We start from the raw sequence: 23,566 nt of genomic DNA on the forward strand, positions 1-23,566 counted from the left end.
AGCTAATCCCCATTCATTTTTATTTTGTTTTGAGACCTGATATCACTAAGTTGCCCAGGCTGGCTTTATATTTACAATCATCCTGCCTCAGCCACGTGAATAGCTGAGATTACAAGCATGCACAATAATGTCCAACTTAAAGGGGTATTTGGAAATTAATACAATAGTAGGATATAAATTAGAAAGGAGAGTGATTAGAAAGAGGTGCATAAATCCACATGTATGTAAACAGCACAAACTAGGGAGATAGTGGTGAAAATGGACACATAAATGAGAAGCTTTTTGGAGAAATTGGGACTGGGTCCTCTCTATTTTGGGGATGCCAGTATGGACTTGATCTGATTGTAAGTAGATAGTCATTCAGGTGATAAGTCTAGGCACAAGTCACTTTCCAAAAAATAGCCAAAGCAAATCCCACCCCTATATTCCAAACATAGCATTTGTGGCTAACTGCTGTGGTAGTAGATTGAATATAGCCCTCTTCCACAGATGTGTCCCTCTTCCCCAAATCTGTTCATATCTTAGTCCCTGGAACCTGTGAATATGACTCAATTTGAAAAAGTTATCTATGCAGTTGTAATTAAGTTAAGGGTCATGAGATAAAGAGAGGACCTTTGGTTATCCAAGTGAGCTCTAAATATAATCACAAACATCCTCATAAGGGACACACCAATGAGAAACTGAAGTAATGACAGAGACAAAGATTAGAGTGTTGTAGCTATGAGTTAAGAAAGTCAGCAATCTAACTTCTCAGAAGAGGATATACAATTAATCAACAAACATATGAAAAAATGTTCAACATCTCTAGAAATTAGAGAAATGCAAATCAAAACTATTCTGAGATTTCATTTCACTCCAGTCAGAATGGCAGCTATCAAGAATACAAACAACAATAAGTGTTGGCAAGGATGTGGGGAAAAAGATAGACTCATACATTGCTGGTGGGACTGCAAATTGGTGCAACCAATCTGTAAAGCAGTGTGGAGATTCCTTGGAAAACTTGGAATGGAACCACCATTTGACCCAGCTATCCCACTCCTTGGTTTATACCCAAAGGACTTAAAAACAGCATACTACAGGGACACAGCCACATCAATGCTGATAGCAACACAATTCACAATAGCTAAATTGTAGAACCAACCCAGATGCCCTTCAGTAGATGAATGGATAGGGAAACTTTGGTATATATACACAATGGAACATTATTCAGCATTAAAGAGAATAAAATCACGGCATTTGCAGGTAAATGAATGGAGTTGGAGAATATAATGCTAAGTGAAGCAAGCCAATTCCAAAAAACCAAAGGCTGAGTGTTTTCTTTGATATGAGGATGCTGACTCATAATGGTGATGGCAGGGGAGCATGGGAGGAATGGAGGAACTTTAGATAGGGCAAAGGGGAGGGAGGGGAAAGGAGGGGCAAATGGGTAGGAATGATGGTGGAATGAGTTAGATATCATAACCCTAAGTACATCTATAAAGACACGAATGGTTTGAAAATATTTTGTGTACAATCAGTGACTTGAAAATTTGTGCTCTATATGTGTAATATGAAATGAATTGCATTCTGCCATCATGTATAACAAATTAGAATAAATAAATAATTTTTTAAAAAAGCAGTCTAGAAGAGACATGGAACAGACTCTCCCCTAGTCTCTGTAAGGAGTATGGTCCCACTAACACTTTGCTTTGGGACTTCTGGTTTCCAGAACTATGTGAGAATACGTTTATATTATAGGCCATCAAGTTTGTAGTAATTTGTATAGCAGACCTACGAAACTAAGGTTAGCTATATTAAAAATCAATTAGCATCAAGCAGCTTTATACTTAGTAGTTTATAAATCTTAAAAATTTATATGGCACTCTGGTGACCAAAAGCACAATGTGATCTTTTATATAAGCTAACATATAATAATAGTAATATTGGCTCTATAAACTAAGTGCCTACTATACCTGGGGTCCCCTATAGTATCATAGACATGCATTCATTTAATTGTCACCATAAAAAAAAAAGGAGATAGGCTTAAACTAGCATTTTACAAATGATGAAATAGTAACCAAGTGAGAAACTAAAATCACATAGCTAGAGCCAAGGTTGGACCTTCTCACTCTTAAGTCCAGTGCTCTATCTATTAAGTGCCACATGGGCAGCAGAAAAGGATCACAAGGGAGAAGAAAACCCTTTTCAAAGTCTGAAAATGGAGATTAAAGGTATGGGTTTTTCCCAAAAGACATCTGCATATTTTAATAGCTTCCCCCCCTTCCTGATTGCTACATCTTTTAAAATGCAAAGGAATAAGAAGGAACGGGAATTAAACTTGGAAAATAAAGATAGTGACTTGGAAAACAAAACAAAACATGGGTCCAGTCTTTTTTCCTCTGCTTCCTGAACCTCTTGTCCTCCTTGGAGAGGTGAGAGAGCAGTCAATACTTAGATCCTGGGAGAATGGCCCCCCCACAGACCAGTTGCCCATGTCTTGGGGCAGTAACCCTATGCATAATCTCTCATATTATGTTCCTGGATCCCTATGCACCATTATCAGTTTTGATTTTGAAGTTTTAGAAGCAACAATATGCTTGGACAGCAAAGCTAGGAGACTCTTTTGAAATACCATTTGCATAACAAGGAAAATATTTGTTCTTGATGGTCTATCTGTAGATGAGAGGGGGCTGCTAATGCCCCATCTTGAGTCATATTGGACCTCCAGTAGCCTTTAGCAATCTAAAGTACTTACTATGAGAATTGGTGAGAGTCCTAAGGAATCTGGGCTTGCCTATCCTGGGGCTCTTCTAGATGGACCAGTGGAGCTGCTGAGCAACTCAACTTAATTTCAGACTCAGCAAGAGAAAACAGGAGAGAATAAAACCTCTTAGAGTAAAGTCATTTAGAAAATTGCTGTTAAGGGAATGTTCACATAATGCTTCAGAAGACCATCCTTTCCATAAAGCCTCCTTTCCTGGGATCTCACAGATTATCTGCCTCAATCTGTAACTCCTGGAGTTCTCTGTAATGTTTGTAAAGTCTTCTTATCTCAGAACATAAACAGCATCTGTAGTTTATATTTCATTTTATACACATACCCGAAGAGTGCTCAGTAAGTATTGGAGATGGAGATGTTTAACCAACCTAACATCCTGACCACTGGAACCACTTTTGCAATTCCATGAAAACCTTGCTAAAGGAAACAGAAGACCCAGGGTGTACATTTGATCTTTATGTCAGATGACAGCCTTTTTAGCCTTTCATTCAGGAGGTGTCTTGTGTCAGATGTTGTTAGCCTTTGATGAAACAAACACCACCATTTAGGATGACCAGAGTTGAGGAAACTCTGCTATTTTCAAAAGCATCATAATGAAGCACATGTTCACAAGTATAGCACACTATGATAGATTGACAACATGCTTTCCAAACTTTCTAACATACTCAATTGAAGTTTTAAGCTGTTGTAGTGAGCAGAGCCCAGAGTTGGGACTCAGTATCGGATTTAAGCCCCGAATATGCCGCAAACTATCTGATCAACCTGGTCATTTTACCTCTGAGTCTTTATTTCCTCGACTGTAAACTAAAGTTTATTATGCTACTTACCAGGGTTATTGTGAAAGCATACGAGATAACATGTGAAAGCATTTAACACCTACAGGTGTGCCACAACAACAAAAATTCTGTTGAATCTTTAGTTTCCTCAAGGTCAAACATGGCTGCTGCCGGGCCTGGGACTCATTCCTATAATCCAACAGCTGAGGAAGCAACTCAGTGAGCCCTTGTCTCTAAATAAAACACAAAATAGGGCTGGGGATGTGGCTCAGTGGTGGAGTGCTCCTGTGTTCAATCCCCCATAACAATAACAACAGAAATGGCTGCTTATTCTTGCATCTCTACCAGGAAAATTTTAAAAGTTAGACAAAAACTGTTTCTATTGTGAATTTACAGGATGCTTACTATACCTTAGCTTAATTTTAAGTGGATATTTTGTGTATCTTGAAAGTCCATAGAAACCCATTTTAGATCACTCACTCCAAAAGGGAAAGTGAGTTATCAGACAACACATAAAGTGGGACAGAAATATTGAGATGGTCATATGAGACAGTATTCGTAACTACAGTATATAAAATTATGATACATGGGCAACAAAAAGCCAAAAATCATAAAAATTCCACAGAAAATAGCCTACTGATAATGCTAAGCTTGAAATTTCAGGAAGTGAAAATGAAGAACATTTTTTTTTGCTCTAATCCTATGAGTGGGATATTGACTGAAGTCCTCAGCATTGTTTTAGCAACATGGACATTTAAAGGGCTATGGCTTGTGTTTCAGGAGCTGATTGTGGAGTGTTCTCGTGGAACAAGCGTGCCATTTTATTCAGCACGGTTGGTGCTTTGACCTTTTGGGGAAACATGCTGTATTATCTTTCACACTGTTGTACCACGTTTTAAGTTCCCTGTCAAATTAATATAGTGAAGTATTTACAGCTGTTTTATATAAAGTTTTACTGATAAAAAGTTCCCCATAAATATGGACTCTTGTCAATTAAAAAAGAACCAATTCATTAATCAAAAGCTTTTAAATCCAAATTCCAACTAAAATATGGCATTTTACACCAAGATCCTCTAATTGTAAGAAGCATATAAGAGAAAACAGTACATTTAAAAGGTTTGGGAATTATCTTCTCAAACAACATATATAAATCAAGTTTTATGTTACTAAACAAAACTTCAGTTTTTAGATCCTGCTGTTCAAATCCTCTGGAATTTTAAAACAAATAAAATCTTGACTCAAAAATTACAACATCCCCCAAAAGAATATAGCAGAAAATAAAAATAACTTATCTGAGCTCCCACTCCCCTCTTCAAACATTTTATAAAGTCTAGGAAGGCCAAATTCTCATCCTATAGAACCCTGTGAGAATTCCCATAGGGAAATCTGTGAAAGAATTCAGAAACCTCCCTTGCGGAAATTCTCATAGAGCTACATAGGATGAGAAACCGGTTTATAAACAATAAACATGAAATTCTTTAAGATTTGATCTTTGCCCTCAATTAAGCCTCAGATCTTAACTGGGAAAAGATAATCTTGGGGCTCCAATGTTCTGTTTCCTGGGTTCCCAAGAATTCAGCCTGCCATTCAGCAACTGCATTTCCATAAAGGGATATAAGATTATTTGTAAAATTGCCTCATCCTGTTTTATTTACTTTTCAATATGGTGGGAGCTAGAACACACAGGATAAGTTGAATTTTGTGCAGAGGGGTAATATGATCATTTTTGCATATATGAAGATTCTAAATGCAAAATAGCATATACTTGTAAAACATTTGAAAAAGAGACACAATAAAATGAAGAAATGAAAGTTCTCAAGATATCTAGTAGGCTTTGCCAATGAACTTAATTCACTTGTTTCTCTTTGCAGAGCAAAGAGGGGAAAAAAAAAAAAGATCAGGTTATCAGGTAGTGACTGAATAATTGTGAAACCTTCACCTACTTAGAATTCTCTGTATCATTTCCTCTAAGCAGAAGAGAGTGGGAGTTTTTAATGTACTTGAACTCATAAGGCAGAGTTGCTATGATGCAAATACAAAAACAGGAATGAAAGTCAGGGTCATGGAAGGTCAGAAACGGGCTTCATCATGCTAACTACCGTCAAAACACAGAAGGTGGAAAGAGAGCAAGGCAGGGGGAGCCCCACAGGTCAGACTCACAGAAGATGTGAAAGTCAGATCAGACAAGGGCTGAACATCTGGAGAACCAGAACTGCTAAGAAACCTTAATAAAGCCTGTCTCCTCAGCCTGCCGTTGATTCAAGGTGAAACAATCCAGGAGCATTATAGAATAGAAACTAGAACAAGACAGCCTTTACAGAGGGCGATGGCTCACACTGTCTGAGTTCTTACCCTGCACCAGACACTGTTCTAAGGACTAAACCTGCACCTCTCACTTATTCCTAACAGCAGTTCAAAGACATGAGGCTACTATTATTACTGCTTTACAGATAGCAAAACAGTTTATGAAGATCACATAACTTGCTCAATCACATATCTAATAAATGTGTATGAAAACAGTATTTATTTGGGGGAAGGTGTTTCTTTGGGCACACAAACCAGTGTCACTGTATTTACTGTATTCATCCTATGTTGCCATTGATCAGTCAGTTGCAGAAAAAAAAAATTACTCAAAATAGCACTGGTTAACAGTCTAAGAAATGAAGTTTTGAATATGAAATTATAAATCTAGAATTACGAATCTATCTCTTAGATGTAAACACAACCTCAGGATACTCTTGACTTCAAAATGCCATATACTTTTTTGAAGCTTTACAGTGAGCTCTCCTTAATTTCAGCCTGGATTGTTTATCTGGAGATGGGTGGGATCTGACATTGTTTTACCCATTTCTCATAGGTTCATTTGTCCATGTGCCCATGAACTCTAACCTGATCCCCATGGAGTCCCTCGCCTTTTCAGCACACATGCTGGAGTCTTTGTTGGAAGCTAGACCTTCTCACACTGCCAGGAGCAAGGTCTGCCTAAGGTCACACATACTATGCAGCATTTGTATGTTTCCATCTAGGTATAAATGGTGCTATGATTGAAGGAAGCATTGAAAAATAGAGATTTCTGGCACTTTTTCAGTCTTCTCTCCACCCATCTCCTCCAGAGCTCTAACCCTCACAGCCTGATTTCCTGCCTAGAGTTCTCAAAAGTATCCCTTCCTGCCCAAGATCAAACACCTATTTATTCATTGCAGTAGATGAGAGAAGCACAGAAGCAATCTGGTGGACTAATTACAATCAATTTAAAAGAAACATTTGGTTAACTAAAAGAATCCTTTATAGGCAGGTTGATTGGAGGGACTGTTTCTATACAAGAGAGTCATCTCAATACTTACACTACTTCTAATTCCCACTTGTATTTTATTAAAATAAGAATCAGCCAGGTCCAAAAGGCCACTGGTGGCTACATTAGACTATAAACTTCAAAAGAGCCCTTTTGCTTTGGTTATTTTCCTACTCCAACAGTGAACAAAATCTCTCTCTCTCTCTCTCTCTCTCTCTCTCTCTCTCTCTCTCTATATATATATATATATATATATATATATATATATATATAGTTTAGGACTCTCACATAAAAAGGCATTACAGTCAAAGTCCAACTTTGAAAATCAATAGTCTCAAACAGTAGTCCTTAATTTTCAAGGGCCTAATAAGTGGTTTGTACACACACACACACACACACTTTTCACATTAAGATCCCATGATGTAAGCCATTGCAGAGCAAAGAAAAGAAACAGCAACTATGCCCTAAAGCCAACCTAAATAACAAACTCATCATTAAATAACAAACTCATCATTCCCAGCTTCAGTTTTCTCATCTCTAAAATTAAGCCACTTGAATTTCCTAATCTCTAACTTCCTTTCAGCCCTAGGACTTTTTGACCATCTTTTCTCTTATGTATGTAGAAAGCTTGTTTTTATTACACTCCTGCAATGCTAATGATACAGTCTCTCAGGACAAGTTTAAATTATAGAAGACCAAATTATGAACCTGCGTATTTCTGCAAATACATTCAGAGTGTTTACTTCATGGTAACTAGGTATTTTAAAAAAAAAAAAACACTTCCTTTAAAATGGAATATGTGTGTACATAGAATCAATCTAAATTAGAAAATGACTTTTGATGTTTGTATTAATGTCTTGAGATAAACTGTTTTCTATCTGTGTAGTTTTGATGCAGATATAACAGTATCTACTGCTTTCTTTTGAAATATAAAATAAAGCCAGGGTTCTGACTGGCTTACCCCTAAAACTCAAGGGATGAGTAGAAGGTATTGACATGGAGAAACTTCATCACTGTCTGCAAGAGGAACAGAGTAGAATGGGTCAGATCCACTCAGACAAATCATCTAAAACATATCTAAGCATGAGAATTGGAGACAAAGAGAACAAGTCTGATTTGCCAACCAAAAAAAAAAAAAAACCACTCAAGCATAGAAAAGAGATATTTGCAAGAGGAAGGAAGAGGCCCTTTAAACTTAAACAGAAAATACCACCCCACCATTCTACCCAAGGGACACTTAATAGTTTGGGCCAAGTTACAAATAGGTCAGCTACTTGGAGGAAGACCAAAAATATGAAGCAGATATAGTGTAAGCTCAAACTGGTAAAAAATCAATTCAATATAATGTCAAGTTGGTGAGAAATATTTAAAAGTAGAGTCTGCTCTATTAGCTAAAGGAATATACTGCCATTCACCATCACTGCAGTGCCAGAAACAAGATTGTTGGTGTACAGGTGCTTACCATTTGTAGAGTGAATGAATGAATGTATGTCAGGTAGTGTTGGGAGTTAAGTTCCAGTTCATCACATCCAGTTAGAATGGCAGCCATCAAGAATACAAACAATAAGCACTGGAGAGGATGCGCGGGAAAGGGAATATTTTCACACTGCTGGTAAAACTATAAATTAGTATATCCACTATGGGAATCAGTTTGGAGTTTCCTCAAAAGTCTAGGAATGGAACCACCATATGATCCAGCTAAACCAACCCTCAGGTTATGGGGATGAATGAAAGAAGCAAAAGCCATCAAAAACTAATAACAGAGTTGGATCATATTATCTAAAATAATGAAGAGGAACAGGGTAGAAGACAAGATCAAAGATTAAAAGAAAGACATGTACTGTCAGAGAAGAAGTTAGTAAGTGGTATCTGGATGCATCTAAGTGGAAGCTAGACCTTTGTCTCCAACCTCCACCTTGAAGCATTATGTGACCTCAGGCAGAGAATCTGACTTTTTATTTTCCACATATTGACATTTTTTCCCACCTTTAAAGGTACATAAGAGATTCAGTGAATGGATATTTCTCTTTGGGGGCTGGACATCATCAGCAGATCTGTCTCAAAACATGGGCTTTAAATATTTCCAGTTTCTCATCAGAATCAGTGCTAAGGATGAACATTCGTCAATTCAGCAATTATTTAGAGAGTGTCTGCTTTTTGACATATTCTATTCTAGGTATGAGTGAAGTTTTCCTGTGTTGAGTATTAACAGTATTTTGAGACATGGTCTTCAGAGAACAAATGGAAAACTATAGATTATTTAGGATCATCTATTTTCTTTATTGCTCAGTGACTTGAGGCTTGCACACCCGCTCAACTCTCACTCATTTCTCTGCCCTATGCCATTTGACCTCAAATCCTCTTGCTCTATCAAACTACTCCCCTCTAAAGCCATCTATGATTCCTAATCCTAATTGCTCTGGTCTTTTCTTTATTTCTACTTTTATTGCAGTACTTGATATTATTTACTATTCTATCTTTACTAAAACTCTGATCTTCTCTGGTGCTTTGGTGTGATTATGGTTTGTTCTCTGGAACTCATGATGAAATTCAATTGCCATTGTGGTGGGGCAGTGTTGGGAGGTGGATCTTAATGGGGGTGTTCAGTCATGGACATGGAGTTTCATGAATTGATTAATGATTTTCCAGTGAGAGTGAGTTCTTACTCTCATGGGACTAGATAAGTAACCATGACAGTGAAATGTTATAAAAATGAGTTCAGCCTTGGCTTTCTTCTGCTTCTTCTATCATCATACAATCTCTTCTGCCATGAGGTCCTCACCAGAAGCTGACCAGATGCAGCTGCTCAATCTTGAGCTTTCTAGCCTCCAGAACTGTGAGCCAAAATAAACCTCTTAAAAAAATGTATGTATGTATGTATACACACACACACACACACACACACTCTTATATTTTGCCCATTCTCTGGGTGAAAACCATTATTAGCTACTCTTCTGACAGAGGATTACTATCCAGACTATATAAAAAACTCAAAAAACTTTAACAGCAAAAATTGTAAAAAAACAAAACAAAAAAATTAATAAATGAGCAAATGAACTAAACAAACATTTTTCAAAAGAAAAAAATACAAGTGACCAACAAATATATGAAAAAGTGGTCAACATCTTTAGCAATTAGGGAAATGCAAATCAAAACTATACTGAGATTTCATCTCACACCAGTCAGAATGGCAGCCATCAAGAATATAAATAATAATAAATGCTGGAGAGGATATGAAGAAAGGAATCACGCTTTTACACTATTGATGGGATCGCAAATTAGTACAACCAGTATAGATTAGGAGTAGAACTCTCATTTGACCCAACCATGCCACTCTTTAGTATTTATCCTAAAGAATTAAAGTCATCATATTATAGCAATATATGAATACCCATGATTATAGCAGCACAATTCACAGTAGTCAAACTATGGAACCAGCCTAGGTGTTTGCCAATGGATGAATGGATAAAGAAAATATGATATATATACACAATGTAGTTTTATTCAGCCATAAAGAAAAATGAAACTATGTCATTTGCCAGAAAATGGATGGAACTTGAGAATATAAGGTTAAGCAAAATAAGCCAGACTCAGAGTAAAGGGTTGTATTGTTTTCTCTCACATGTGGATGCTAGAGAGGAAAAAGGAAAATAGAGGTTTGGGGGGATCTTATGAAAATCAAAGGGAGACCAATAGAGTAGAGGAAAAGGACTAGGGAGAGGGAGAAGAGAAGAGGAAGGGGAAATATTGGGGGATGACATTGACCAGATTATATTGTTACCTCATGTACATGTACAATACAATAAATCCCACCATTGTGTGTACTTACAATGTGTCAATTAAAAATATGGAAAATATTACCCATTCTCAGGTATTCTGTTATGACAGCCAAAACAGACTGACACTTGGTTTTCATATCAATGATGTAATATATTCCAAAAATTTATAAAATGAGACTGGAATCACAGAGATTTGAATGAAGATCTCATTCTTGTTATCTCCTGAACCTGAGCAAATTACTTAATCCAAGTCAGTTTCTTCCTCTCTAAAATTAGGTGCTTGTAACTTCATTCAGCACCCTCCTTTTATTATCAATATGAAGATTAATGAAGGTTAAAGCCTGGTACCTGGCACATAGTCCAATAATGGGATCAACATGAAAATTCTGTTTTCCCTCCATCTACATGCTACTGACTTACTTCAGACCCTTTTCATCTAATCTCAGAATTGGTTCAGTGGCCTTCTCACCTGTCCCCCAGCCCTTAGCTCTCTTGTGTCAATTTCATTCTCTACCTGTGGACTTTCCAGAATAAAAATATGATCATATCACATTTCTTTTTAAAACTCATCAGCGAAATCCAGAGACCTGTTGGATAAATAAAATCTAGAATCCTGAGTATGATATGACCAAAGCTCATCTCTCCAGCCTCATTAACCTTAACTGCCTCCCTCTCACAGTTCACTTCAACCAAGTTGAACAACTTGTAGTTTCCAAAGTTCTCCATGCATTCACACACCTCCATGACTTTGTACATGATCCTTGCTCTACTTAGAACATGTTTCCCTCCCTTCTTCTGTCTGGATGGCAAATATGTGTTCTCCAAAATTCAGATCACCATTACATCTTTTAAAATTCTTGCTTAAGCAGACAGACGTAGCTCTCCCTGTGAATAAACTTAGACAATTATCTAATTCATACTGTTTTAATTATTGATTTTGCTTATCTATCTTCCCAATTACATTTGTGCTCCATGAGAGACTGTATCTTTATTACCAGTTCTTTTCATGGGATCTGGTACCTTGTATTCTTAATGCATGTTTGTTGACCTAATTAGGTAAACAATGGGTGTTAATGTTTTGGTAGGAAGGAAATGAGGAAGGAAAGCCAGTCTGAATATGCAAGTGAATCAGCCAGGAGTAAATGGGCAGATCTGCAAAATCAATGATGAAGGCAGTGGAAAACAGAGTTAGAACTTGCCCTACAACAAATTATGTATACATGTATATTGTCCCCCTGGTCCAATTAGGAAACAGATTTTACTATCTCAAAAGCAAAGAAATATATAGGAGATATATATGTGTGCTAGAACTTGGACCATCAAATGCTCACACATAAACTATTTGGAGTATACAGAGTGACCACAGAGTGTGATGAGACCACAAGGATTACCATGGGATTGACTTACAGACCCTGCAGTGACCAACTCCTATAGAACTCACTGGCTGAGATAAGAAACAACAGAGGACACTATAGGAAATAGGCTTGTCTTTTGGAATCATGGGAATTCAGCCTGCTCTACAAAAGGATTCTGAACTGATCTACATAACATAGCAGAATGTTAAAATCATGTGTTTCTGTGTGCATTTTCATAATTTTTAACTCTCTTCTAAATGTTCCTTTGAACCATACTAAAAAGAGCTAGTGATATTGAATTATTAAATGTTTCCTAGTGTTTTAGCACTGATCACTGAATTTATTTTAGATTTCATTGTATTTCCATGGGGACTAGTTTATTTTGTGACTTCTTGAAACCAAAATTATGAGTTAGTCTCAGTTGCCACAGCATTTTTTGTTTTGATTAATAACAAAATGTCAAGAAAACACAATTGGTAATTCTATAAATTTACATAATTTGGGGCTTTTATACTGCTATGATCAAAACTCAAGTTTTATTTTCTGAAGTTACAACCAAAAAAAAAAAGAATTGAGAAATGCTAAATAAAACAATCATAGGGTAAAATCATTAACTGCTGTGTTAAATTATGATCAAAATTTCAAATTCTCTGATGTAATAAAACTATAAATATGTTTAGTAACTTGTTAAAATATTTTATGATCTTCACTTGGAGCACCAAAAATAAATAAAAAGTCTTTGTAATTTTTTCTCCCTTATTAAACTTAGCATGGAACATTTCTTGTATTCTCCACTGTTTTATGAACATTGCCATCTTATAGATCAAAAGTTGACAAGCCCCACAGCCCAACGGCCACATCCAGCCTGACCTTTGCTTTTTATAAATAAAGTTTCATTGAAACATAGTTATACATTCATTGCATATTGTCTATGGCTGTTTTCATAATATATCATCAGAATTGAGTAGTTGCAACACAGACTGTATGGCCCACAAAGCCTAAAATTAATAATTTTCTGACCCTTTAAAGAAAAAACATTTTGATTTAGATATTAGTAATGATATTAAAACAAATAAAGCCTGTTCTTTAGCATATGGAACCCAGAGTTACTAAGCTGATGAACTTTAGGGCAATTTCTATTTTAAAATATCTTTTTACTTTTAAGAGATATTTTCAGTCATCAAAAATGAATTTCAACTCCACCAGCAATTTTTTTAACAATTTATTGACTTGCTCACCACCAATACATTTAGAATCTTAATATGACAGGCATTTTTGTACGTAGTAAAGTGAGTTATTTGCCTCTAATACTTTATTTAATCCTCTGATGGTTATAAGTAACACACATTTTCAGATATAGGGGAAATGGCCTATAATCTGTAACTGATTTCTTGTAGGAAAATGGAGAGTACGAAATATAAAATCACTATCTAAGTCAGAGACCCAGATGACTCATAAAATCTTTCTGGTCTCCATTTAAATCATTTGAAACGGAAATTAATGATTCATATATGTGATAGCTCTTGCAGAAGTAAGAAGGAATCGTGATTCATCTAATATTAGTACATGTACTTTGTTCTTATGGCACAGGATGGAGAAGTGCATTTCTAATGCCTTGAAATGTGTGTTCTTGCAGTGTTCCTGTCCTGATTTTGGATCCCAAATGGAAAATAAGGCTAATTAAATTAACTCCCTAATTGCATTACTGTGAAATGTTCACATACAATACCTGAAAATGAGAAATCATTGATTGGAAAGGGTGGCTTCAGTGCACATTCAACTAATGACTAAAGGATATTGGTATAGATTTTTGTTTGTTCTTATCTATACCCTATGTCTAGAAAAGTTTTATTCAGTAGATAATTTCCTGAACAGTTGAACAATTTGGTATAAAATAACATTTTTGTAAACTGAATCATATTTTCCTATTAATTTAAATTGCATTTTTCAGAAATGGGTCTCCTTTAGAGCTTTGTTCCCAATACATTGTTTTTAAAAATACACTCAGCTGGGCACTGTGGCACACACTTGTAATCCCAGTGACTGAGGAAGCTGAGGCAAGAGAATCAGGAGTTAAATGTCAGCCTCAGCAACTTGGCAAGATCCTGTCTCAAAATAAAAAGGGATTGGGGATATAGCTCAGAGGTAAAACAACCCTGAGTTCAATTCCTAGTTCCCCCCAATACCCTCAATTAAAACAAATTATTCTTTTTATAAAGAATTATTATTTACTAATGAACCAGCTAAAATCCTTCTTGGATTAACAGACTTATAAAAAATAAACTGTAAGCCAAAAAATTATTTTCAAATTAAAAATTACAGTATGGAAAACATCAACTATAGTTGAAAATATAGTTGTTTTAGTCTGTTTGGACTGCTGTAACAAAATACCTTAAGACTGAATAACTTGTAAACAATAGAAATGTATTTACTTACAGTTCTGAAAGTTGAGGAGTGCAAGATCAAGGAGCTAATAGATTCTGTGTCTGATGAGGGCGTATTTTCATAGACTGCACCTTCTTATTACATCTTCACATGTCAGGAAGGACAACACATTCCTCTTCAACTTTCTTAATAAGGGCACTAATCCCATTTATGAGGAATCTTCCCCAAAGGCACCTCTTAATACTGTCATATTAGGTCCCAACATATGAAATTTAAGAGACATAAAAATTCAGATCATAAAAAGTATTATTCAATATCTAATATGTGGAAAAGGAGAAGTTTCATTTAATATGTGGAAAGGGAGAAGTTTGCATAATGCTTACAGATTAAACAAAAGGAAGAAAGGAAAAAAAAGAAAGGGAAAATAATAAAAGCTTTCACATCTTAATGAACACTTCTCCCCACAAAGCCACCCTATTTATCTTTTAAATATATATTTTGAGGGCTGGGAATGTGGCTCAAGCGGTAACGTGCTCGCCTGGCATGCGTGGGGCACTGGGTTCGATCCTCAGCACCACATAAAAATAAAATAAAGATGTTGTGTCCACTGAAAACTGAAAAATAAATATTTAAAAAATTATCTCTCTCTCTCTCTTAAAAAAAAAAAGATATATTTTGACCACTTTCCAGATATCCTTAGCTAAGGTAAGGAAGGTCTAGTTTAAGGACTTGCCTTTCCTTTGGTCTTTCATCAGCACACTGCTGGGGATGAAGTGGGGTTAAAGACAAGTACACTCACAATCCATCAAAATAGTAAAGAGGACAACAGAGTCAAAGTTCATATTAATCATGATTTCCTTAGATAGGAAGCATTTTTACACTGTATGTTAACCCAGTCTACAAGTCAGGTCACCAGCTTCATTCACGCTTTACACACTGGGACAGATATCCGTGTGTTATGGAACAAATACTAATTCCGAAATCAGAAAGCCCTAATAACAGTTTTCAAGGGAGGGACCATCTATCCTTCTTATTCCTGATAGTGACCTCCTAAGTCAGGCCAACAGCAGTGGTAGGCACTAGGAGGGCTATAACTATGACTGTCCCATTGTAATCCTAACACTTAAATATTTTTTTATTTGTTCTAATTAGTTATACATGACAGTAGAATGCATTTTGACACAGTATATATAAATGGAGTCTATAACTTCTCATTCTTCTGGTTATACATGATGTAGAATCACACTGCTCTTGTAGGCATATCTGACTCCCTAACACTTAAATATTTTTTGGCCTACTGAAGAAGCTAGAGATGATCCTTCATCATTTCTTTATGTTAATACCTGTTATTTTCTCCTCCTTCTTCCCCTTAATATATTTTACCTATTTCCTTAATTTTCACTCTCCTCTCTTCCTCTGTACTATTATTTATTCTCTGCAACATACCATCCCATATATAGCACACCCACCTCTCTTGTTCACAACTTCTCATATAAAGGAACTAAAACAGTATAACCAGAGGAAAAAGAAATTGCAAACCAAACTAAACCAACAACAAAAACAGTAAACCAGCTTTTCCATGTGCAATTTTTTTCATGGAGAGAGGGACTAGACCTTGAAGAGGATAGAGATTATGTGTTTCCATTGCTGGTGGGCTGGCATATAACACATGCACCTAGAGCTTAATAAGAATTTTTTGATGTTGATGATTATGATAGTTCAAGGGAGCAGGAAATTGAAAGAATCAGGGAAGGAAATGAGTCCTGATCTATGTCTGCCAGATTTGTATCTGCAGTCCACACTAAAGCAATTATTTTTACCCACATCTAGGAGATTTGAACATAAATCACTAGATACGCATCATTTAGTTATCCTTAAAACTTCAAGAAGGCTACGCTCAAATCATCTCTAGGTACTCATCTTCCCTATGCTTAAAGATCCCCAGAGAAGGAACATTCCCAATTTCCCAGGTGCCAGGAAGTTTTTTCTATGCCTAACTATAATTCTTTCTTCTGTAATGTAAGCCCTGACTCTACCCAGCTGACTAAAACAGCTCCTTATCTTCATCTGGATAATATTTCTTTGCCTATTCGAAGATTGTTATTACAGCTTCCCTCCGCTCCAGCATTCCATGGACTAAATTATCTTAGTTCCCTTAGCTTTGCCTATTTTGTAACCCTTTCAACACTTTTATGCCTGTCTTTCGGATAATTCTCAAGTACACCACACTGTGCTCAAATTACCCAAGAGTAAACTGCATGAATATGGGTAACACTGAGTCAAGTGTCTGGGTTACCCACTTCATGGTTTCTCTTTGCTGCAGTTATCTATGCACCTTATGCAAAAAAAAAGCCCCCCCCCAAAAAAAAAGCCTTCAGTTTTCCATAGTTTGCTACATTCTGGTATGTTTGGGACCCACTGTAATCTTCATACCTTTCAAGTATACTTAAATCATGTTTTTCCCATCCTCTAATTCAAAATTATGTTCCCTGGATATATTATTCCTCCATTTAGAATGTTACTTGGCCCATGACTTAGAGGTTTAGATATCATTTCAAACCCCCACCTATCTGAGTTTTCTGATACCCAGAAGATTTATTAATATTTAAAAAGATTTTGGCTTTAAAACCATTGAAGTTTTATAGTTTCACTAGAATATGTTGGTTGTTTCTAAGGACATTGTGCACTCTTTCAATGTGTAATATGGATCATATTTCTTTAAAACATTGTTTCTTATTTGTTCTGTTCCATTTTTCTGGTTTTCTTCTGCAGTTCCTATCATGCATATCTCTGACATTCTCTTATTACCTGTAGGGAAGTTACTATGCCCCTTCTCTCTCTTTCTCTCTCTCTCTCTCTTTTTTTTTTTTTTTTTTTTTTTTTTTTTTTGGTACCCAGGATTGAACCCAAGGGTGCTTAACCACTGAGCCACATCCACAGCTGTTTTTTGTATTTTATTTAGAGACACAATCTCGCTGAGTTGCTTAGGGCCTCGCTAAATTGCTGAGGCTTTGAATTCATGATCCTCCTGCCTCAGCCTCCCAAGTCACTGGAATTATACACGTGTGCCATTGCATCTGGCCAAAAAAAAAAAAATAGTGCAGAATCAGAGATTGAACCCATGACTTTGACAAAGTAAGGCAAGCAGTCTATCCCTGAGCTATACCACCAGCCCTCTTCTTCTCTCATTTTAACGTGCTTTTGTATGGATAATCCTATTCTGCTGCTCACTTAGTTTCAGTGAATGAGTTTTCTTACATTTTGAAAAAAGGGATATATAAGAAAGAAGGTTGCTTGATTCAGAACTTAAGCTCCATCTTTTAAAAAGAATGAACAAAAATATATATCCTCATATTTTCTGTTGTCTCCTGCTCCTACTCCACTTTTAGCTGGATCTTTCTCTATCCTATTGCTTCAGTCCTTGTCATTTGGATTCCTCTCACAGCAGTTTCTCCAAGGTGTGGGACAGGACTCTAGTCTTGTTAGGGAGCTTCAGATGGTTAGTTTTGAGATTTTGTGGCCCAGACTGATCTAATACCATGAAACCTTAATGTATCACAGACCTTTTGTACTATATATAATTGGATTTTGATGAACACACTCTTAGTTCCAAAGCTATACATGAAGATTTACAAGGATAATTTGTCACTTCTATTTGCATTAGATGTCTTCTGTGGGCCTTTAATTTTGTATATTGTAGTCATTCTATTTTTTATAGAATACAAATATGTCTATGCTCCATTTACCCAGAATCCTCTGCATATCTTTTGAAAAGTAATCAAGTCAATGACAAAATGCTGACAAAAACATCATGTTAAAACATCATATTATATGGTATTTCCTAGGGCCTGACCACATTCATCCATATCTCTAATGTCTTTTAACCTGAAGAACTGCAAAAGAATTGCTCATGATAATTATGATACTTGTACAATGCAGAATTTTTCATTGTTGGAGGGGAAAATAAAGAGTCTCTGCCTAACTTTCAATTTGCTAAAGAATTTATTTACTCTATATATGTAATAAGAATTGTAATGCATTCCACTGTCATATATAAATAAAAAATAAAGGATTTATTTAATTTCATATATAAATAAAAAATAAAGGATTTATTTAACTCCAGTATTCAGTATTTTGGCATTCTTTGGCTATGAATGCTAAGAGTATTTGAATTCTATTCACCTATTCTAATATTTTCTAGGACTGAATTCCTAAATATGTATTATAAAGACCTGTCTCAATATTTATTATGGCTAATTTTTGAAAAAGTAGTAAATTATTAAGCACTACTATATTTAGAAGTAATTTATAATGGCTTGATTTTTTTCAATTGATTTTCTCACAATAATCAGAAGTGCATTTCTCCTAATAGTTGTCTCTCTTAAATGTGAAATTTGTCTTACTAATCAATGACATTAATAAAGTAATGAAAATCAGGGATTGGGAAAGGGAGTTGGGGAAACTTCACTTCCAGTATAACTTGAATTCTTGTTTTCTGAAGATAAATTAAAATGTTTGTTAAAGAGCAGAAGAATAATGTTAATCTGCTAGTTGGAGTGCACTGAATATGTCTGTGCATTGTATTTGCTCTATAGTGTTTCTCAAGTCTTTTATTATCAATCTGAATGTTACATCTATTATTAAAAATGGAATAGTGACAATTTCAACTATTATTCCTGCCTTTGCTTCTGTCAATTTTTGTTTCATGTATTTTGGGATTCTATTGTTAGGTACACATATGTTTATTGTTGTTATATTTTCTTCGTGGATTGTGAAATGTTTTTCTTCAACTCTAGCAAGAAATTCTGTCTTAAGTCTATTGTTTCTGGTATTAGTATAACTACTCCAGCTCTTCTATCTGTATAGTATCTTTTTCCAGCCTTTTGCTTTCAACCTATTTGTGTCTTTGAATCTAAAATGTGTCTCTTAGAGACAGCATAGACTAGGATCAGATTTTTATATCCATTCTTCCAATTATGTTAAATAATTACTTTATCAGTAATTATTTAACATAATTACTGATAAAGAAGGATTTATATCTGACATTTTACTCTTTGTTTTCTATATGAGTCATGCCTTTTCCGGTCCTCAATTCCTTTATAACTATCTTCTTTTGTATTAAATAGATACTTTCTAGTGTACTATTTTAATTCCCTTGTATTTTCTGTTAAAGTATTTTTAAAAGTTTCTTTCTTGATGTTTTCCTTGGGACTTATATTTAACATCTTAATTAATAACAATCTACTTTGGATTAATACCAACTCAATTCCAATAGTATACAGAATTTTGGCTCTTATATATCTTTATTTCCTATCCCTTCCTTTGTGCAGTTATGGTCATAAACTGCCTCTTTAGTGCATTTTGTGTATATCAACATAAGTTTATAATTATTACTTCATAACCTAAAGAAGTTTAGTATTTTTGATGTTCAGACCTGCTACCAATGAATTCTTTCATTGTTTTATTTATCTGAAAGTATCTCGATTTCTTCATACTTTTTAAAGGATTATTTTGCTGGAGACAGAATTCTTGGTTGATAGTCTTATATTTTAGCATTTTGAATGTGTCTTGCCACTGCATTCTGACCTCATGATTTCTGATGAGAAATCAGCTAGTAAAAAAAAAAAAATTTATTAAGAATTCCTTGAACACATGAGTTATTTCTCCCTTGTTTATTCAAATTCTTCTTGTTTTTAGCTTTAAACAGTTGGATTATGATGTGTCTAGTTGTGAATCTCTTTGATTTTATCCTCATTATAATGTATTGAGCTTGTTGAAGGCACATACTAATGGTTTTCATCACATTTGGAAAATTTTTGTCATAATTTCTTCTTATATTAATAGTTTATCCACTCTCCTCCTGTTTCTCCCACTATGCTTATATTGGTGCTATTGGTGATGTTTCCCAAGTCTCTGTAACTCTGTTCATTCTTCTTCAAATTTTCATTCTCTTTCTCAGTCATATCAATTGATCTGTCTTCAAGCTTGCTGATTCCTTTTTTCTGCCTGTTCAATCTTCTGTTGATCCCTCTAGTGAAATTTTCACTTCTACTATTTTACTTCTCAATTCCAGAATTTCTGTTTGACTCTGTTTTATAATTTCTCTCAATAGATCTCCATTTGGTGAGAAATTGTTCTCATACTTTTAGCTATTTAGACATTGTTTTCTTTATTTCTTTGAGCACAACTAAAATAGTTGACATAAATCTTTGTCTAATAACTACATCTGGGCTTCCTACAGGACAATTTATATTAACAGCATTTGCACTGCTTGTTTACCATATTTTATGTTTCTTCAAGTGTCTCCTAATTTTTTGTTTTAAATAATCTCATGTGGCAACTCTTGAATCCAGAATCTCCAACTTCTCCAGGGTTGGTTAAAGTTGCTGTTTTTGGTTTGTTTGTTTGTTTGTTTTTATGTTGTTGTTGTGTTTAATTGTTTTTTGTTAGTGCTTGCTTATTTGATTTTCTGAAATAGTTGTTTGATGTCTGATTTTTTTTTCTTTTTCTCTTTTTTTTTTTTTTTTGGTCACGGGCAGCCACTGGAGTCTCTGATGACTTGCTTAGCATTCAGCTAATGATTGAAGAAAAAAAAATTTAAAATGTCTGGAGCCCATAAGTATCCCAGTCTTTTTCCAAAGGGTTTTGTGTGCATTTGGAGCACTCCTTCAAAACTGTAGTAGGCAGTGTGAAACTCTGCCTTAGCTTTCATTTCCTGCTTGCACAAAGCCACAAGGTTAGGCAAAGATGAAAGTTCAGGTCCTTCTCAGGCTTTCCTGAGCACGTATACAGCACTGGGTATGCCCATATCCCTATATAACAGTTTGGACTTCTAGTCTTCCAATAATATGTCTGTGCTTATCAAATACCCCATGAACATCTTTACCTAGTTTTCCCTTTTAAGCTTTTGGTTGGCTGTTTATTTGTCCCAACTGTTACCTGCTACTTCAGGTGTCTATAATGTTAAATAATATTCCCAGTCTTTTCTACAAATGATTGAAAACTGTTTCTATTAAGAAAAATATTTAGACTGAATGAGTTCTGAGTCGAGCACAAAAGAGAGTATGGTGAATGGAATGTTCCAGGGAACAATTAGACAGGTCAAATCAGACAATTATTTAGGAAGGGGCCTTGGAAGGAACTCTACTCCTCTTTTACTTTTTCTAGTGACCACTCAGCTGCTCAGTTTTACCATGATTACAGAGCTGGTGCGGGAGCAATGGAAATAGAGCAAGGTAAAAACCTAATGAAGCTCACTGTTTAACTGATACCCAATCATTTTTCTTGAATAAAATTATCCTGATGTCTGTAATTCTTTGGTTAATTTCCAGAATTCTGAAAAAGTTTTTTCTTACCATTTTATGGAGAAGATATTCACAGGCCTTACTCTGCCATTTTAATTACCATTCCAATGCCCTCTTAATACCAAGTATCTTTAATAACATCCCTTACTATATTAAAATGAAATTCATGGATAACAAAGCCTACCAATACAAATAATGTCAAAATAATAATCAATATAATTACCTAATCATATTATGATGAAAGAAAAGAATATAGTAATAATAATTGAAAACGCTTTGATATAACAGTACCAGAAGACAAAATGAAAAATTCAGACACACTGATTTGTAAAATCACTTTGAGTTGGGACATTATAACTAGAAATTATTAAAGTTGTGCTTTTAGAGGGCTCAAATACCATTTGTGTCACAGATGCTGATAACTACAATTTTCAAAAATGTTGAATATTCAGTTCTAGATAAAGGACAGTCTTCTCTTGATTTACATTGGATTTGCATTTCTTAAAAATTGGTATCTATTAAATCCATGAAAAAATACTTCATTTTTTTGTTTTTAATGTAAAACTGAATTTAGTTCTAGGCTTAAATTATTGCATAGTTTTTTCTTCTACATGAATGATTTGTGGAACAGTAAAATCCTCTCACAGTCTTTCCTCTACCCATTGAACATCAGTAACAGCCCCCAAAATTATTTAGAAACCTTAAGACACCCTCCTCACACATGCACAAATGTCCTTCATAAACCTCTAAAATGCCCCCTAGGGGGCAGTACCACTCCTTTGAGAACCACTACTCTAGAAGTTTTTTTTTGTTGTTGTTGTTGTTGTTTTTTAATTTCATTTTTGTTTTGCTTTTTAATTTGAGGTACACAATCTTCAGCAAAGGGCACCTAGTAAGAAAATCAAAAGGTGACCAAATGTAAGTGTGCTGTATTCACAGCTTACTTCTATTCTGTCCACATTGTACCTTCTAGGAAACTTGAATAGAAAAATAATTACAAAATAATTTGTATTTTTTTCCTTTTTTATTTTTATTTTGTATGATGGTTTTATTTAGTGCATTCAGAAGAACAAATATAGAAACTGATCTTCTCAGAAAAACACTACTTCCCTTTGTCCTGACACCATAGGTTCTCACAAAAGGACTTCAATGTCTTTATGAGGTTGGTTGGTCCAGTTATCTAAGATTTTTTACTAGATTCCCTGCCGTATGTGATCCATATTGTCTCCAAAAGACCCTCACTTTATCCCCTTGTGTAGATAAGTGAAAGTTGCTTATTTTATGGTTGCCATGCATTTCAAGAAACCAACATCGTGATTCTTGCCATTTTGGTGGGCACATCATGCTTTTATCAATTTTCATGGTGAATCTAATAACAAAAGTCCTATCAAATGAATTTCCACTTGTTCTTGATAAACCACCACCAAATTTTACTTCTTGTGTTCATGGCTATTTATGAATATTGTTGCAAATGCTGTCATTGCCATCACTTTCATTTGACCTTCTAAATAAAAGACTTAATTAGTTAGCCTCAGTGTTGCAAGGTGATGTAAAATGCTATGGCTCCTGGCCTGCATTCTAATGGATTCCAAATTACATCCCTTCATATGATGGTCCTTCCTCTACAGCACATGTTTACTGTGTCCCTGATCTGCAACCATATATTCTGAGGCATGTATTTTTTTTAAGAGAGAGAGAGAGAGAGAGAGAGAATTTTTTTTAGTATTTATTTTTTAGTTTTCGGTGGACACAACATCTTTGTTTGTATGTGGTGCTGAGGATTGAACCCGGGCTGCACGCATGCAAGGCGAGCACGCTACTGCTTGAGCCACATCCCCAGCCCCAAAGGCATGTATTTTTGCAGACACTCAACAGCAAAAACAACCTGCTTATAGTTTCTGGACATTCATTACAGTT

General features: G+C 35.2%; 1 protein-coding gene across 4 annotated transcripts in view; it reads left to right on the forward strand.

Annotated features, from left to right (window-relative positions):
• Rnls (renalase, FAD dependent amine oxidase) overlaps positions 1 to 23,566 on the forward strand; it is a 345,747-nt gene that overhangs the window by 184,723 nt on the left and 137,458 nt on the right. The window lies entirely within an intron of this gene.

The sequence above is a fragment of the Marmota flaviventris genome, chromosome 4 (assembly GCF_047511675.1).
Source record: "Marmota flaviventris isolate mMarFla1 chromosome 4, mMarFla1.hap1, whole genome shotgun sequence".
Taxonomy (NCBI): domain Eukaryota; kingdom Metazoa; phylum Chordata; class Mammalia; order Rodentia; family Sciuridae; genus Marmota; species Marmota flaviventris.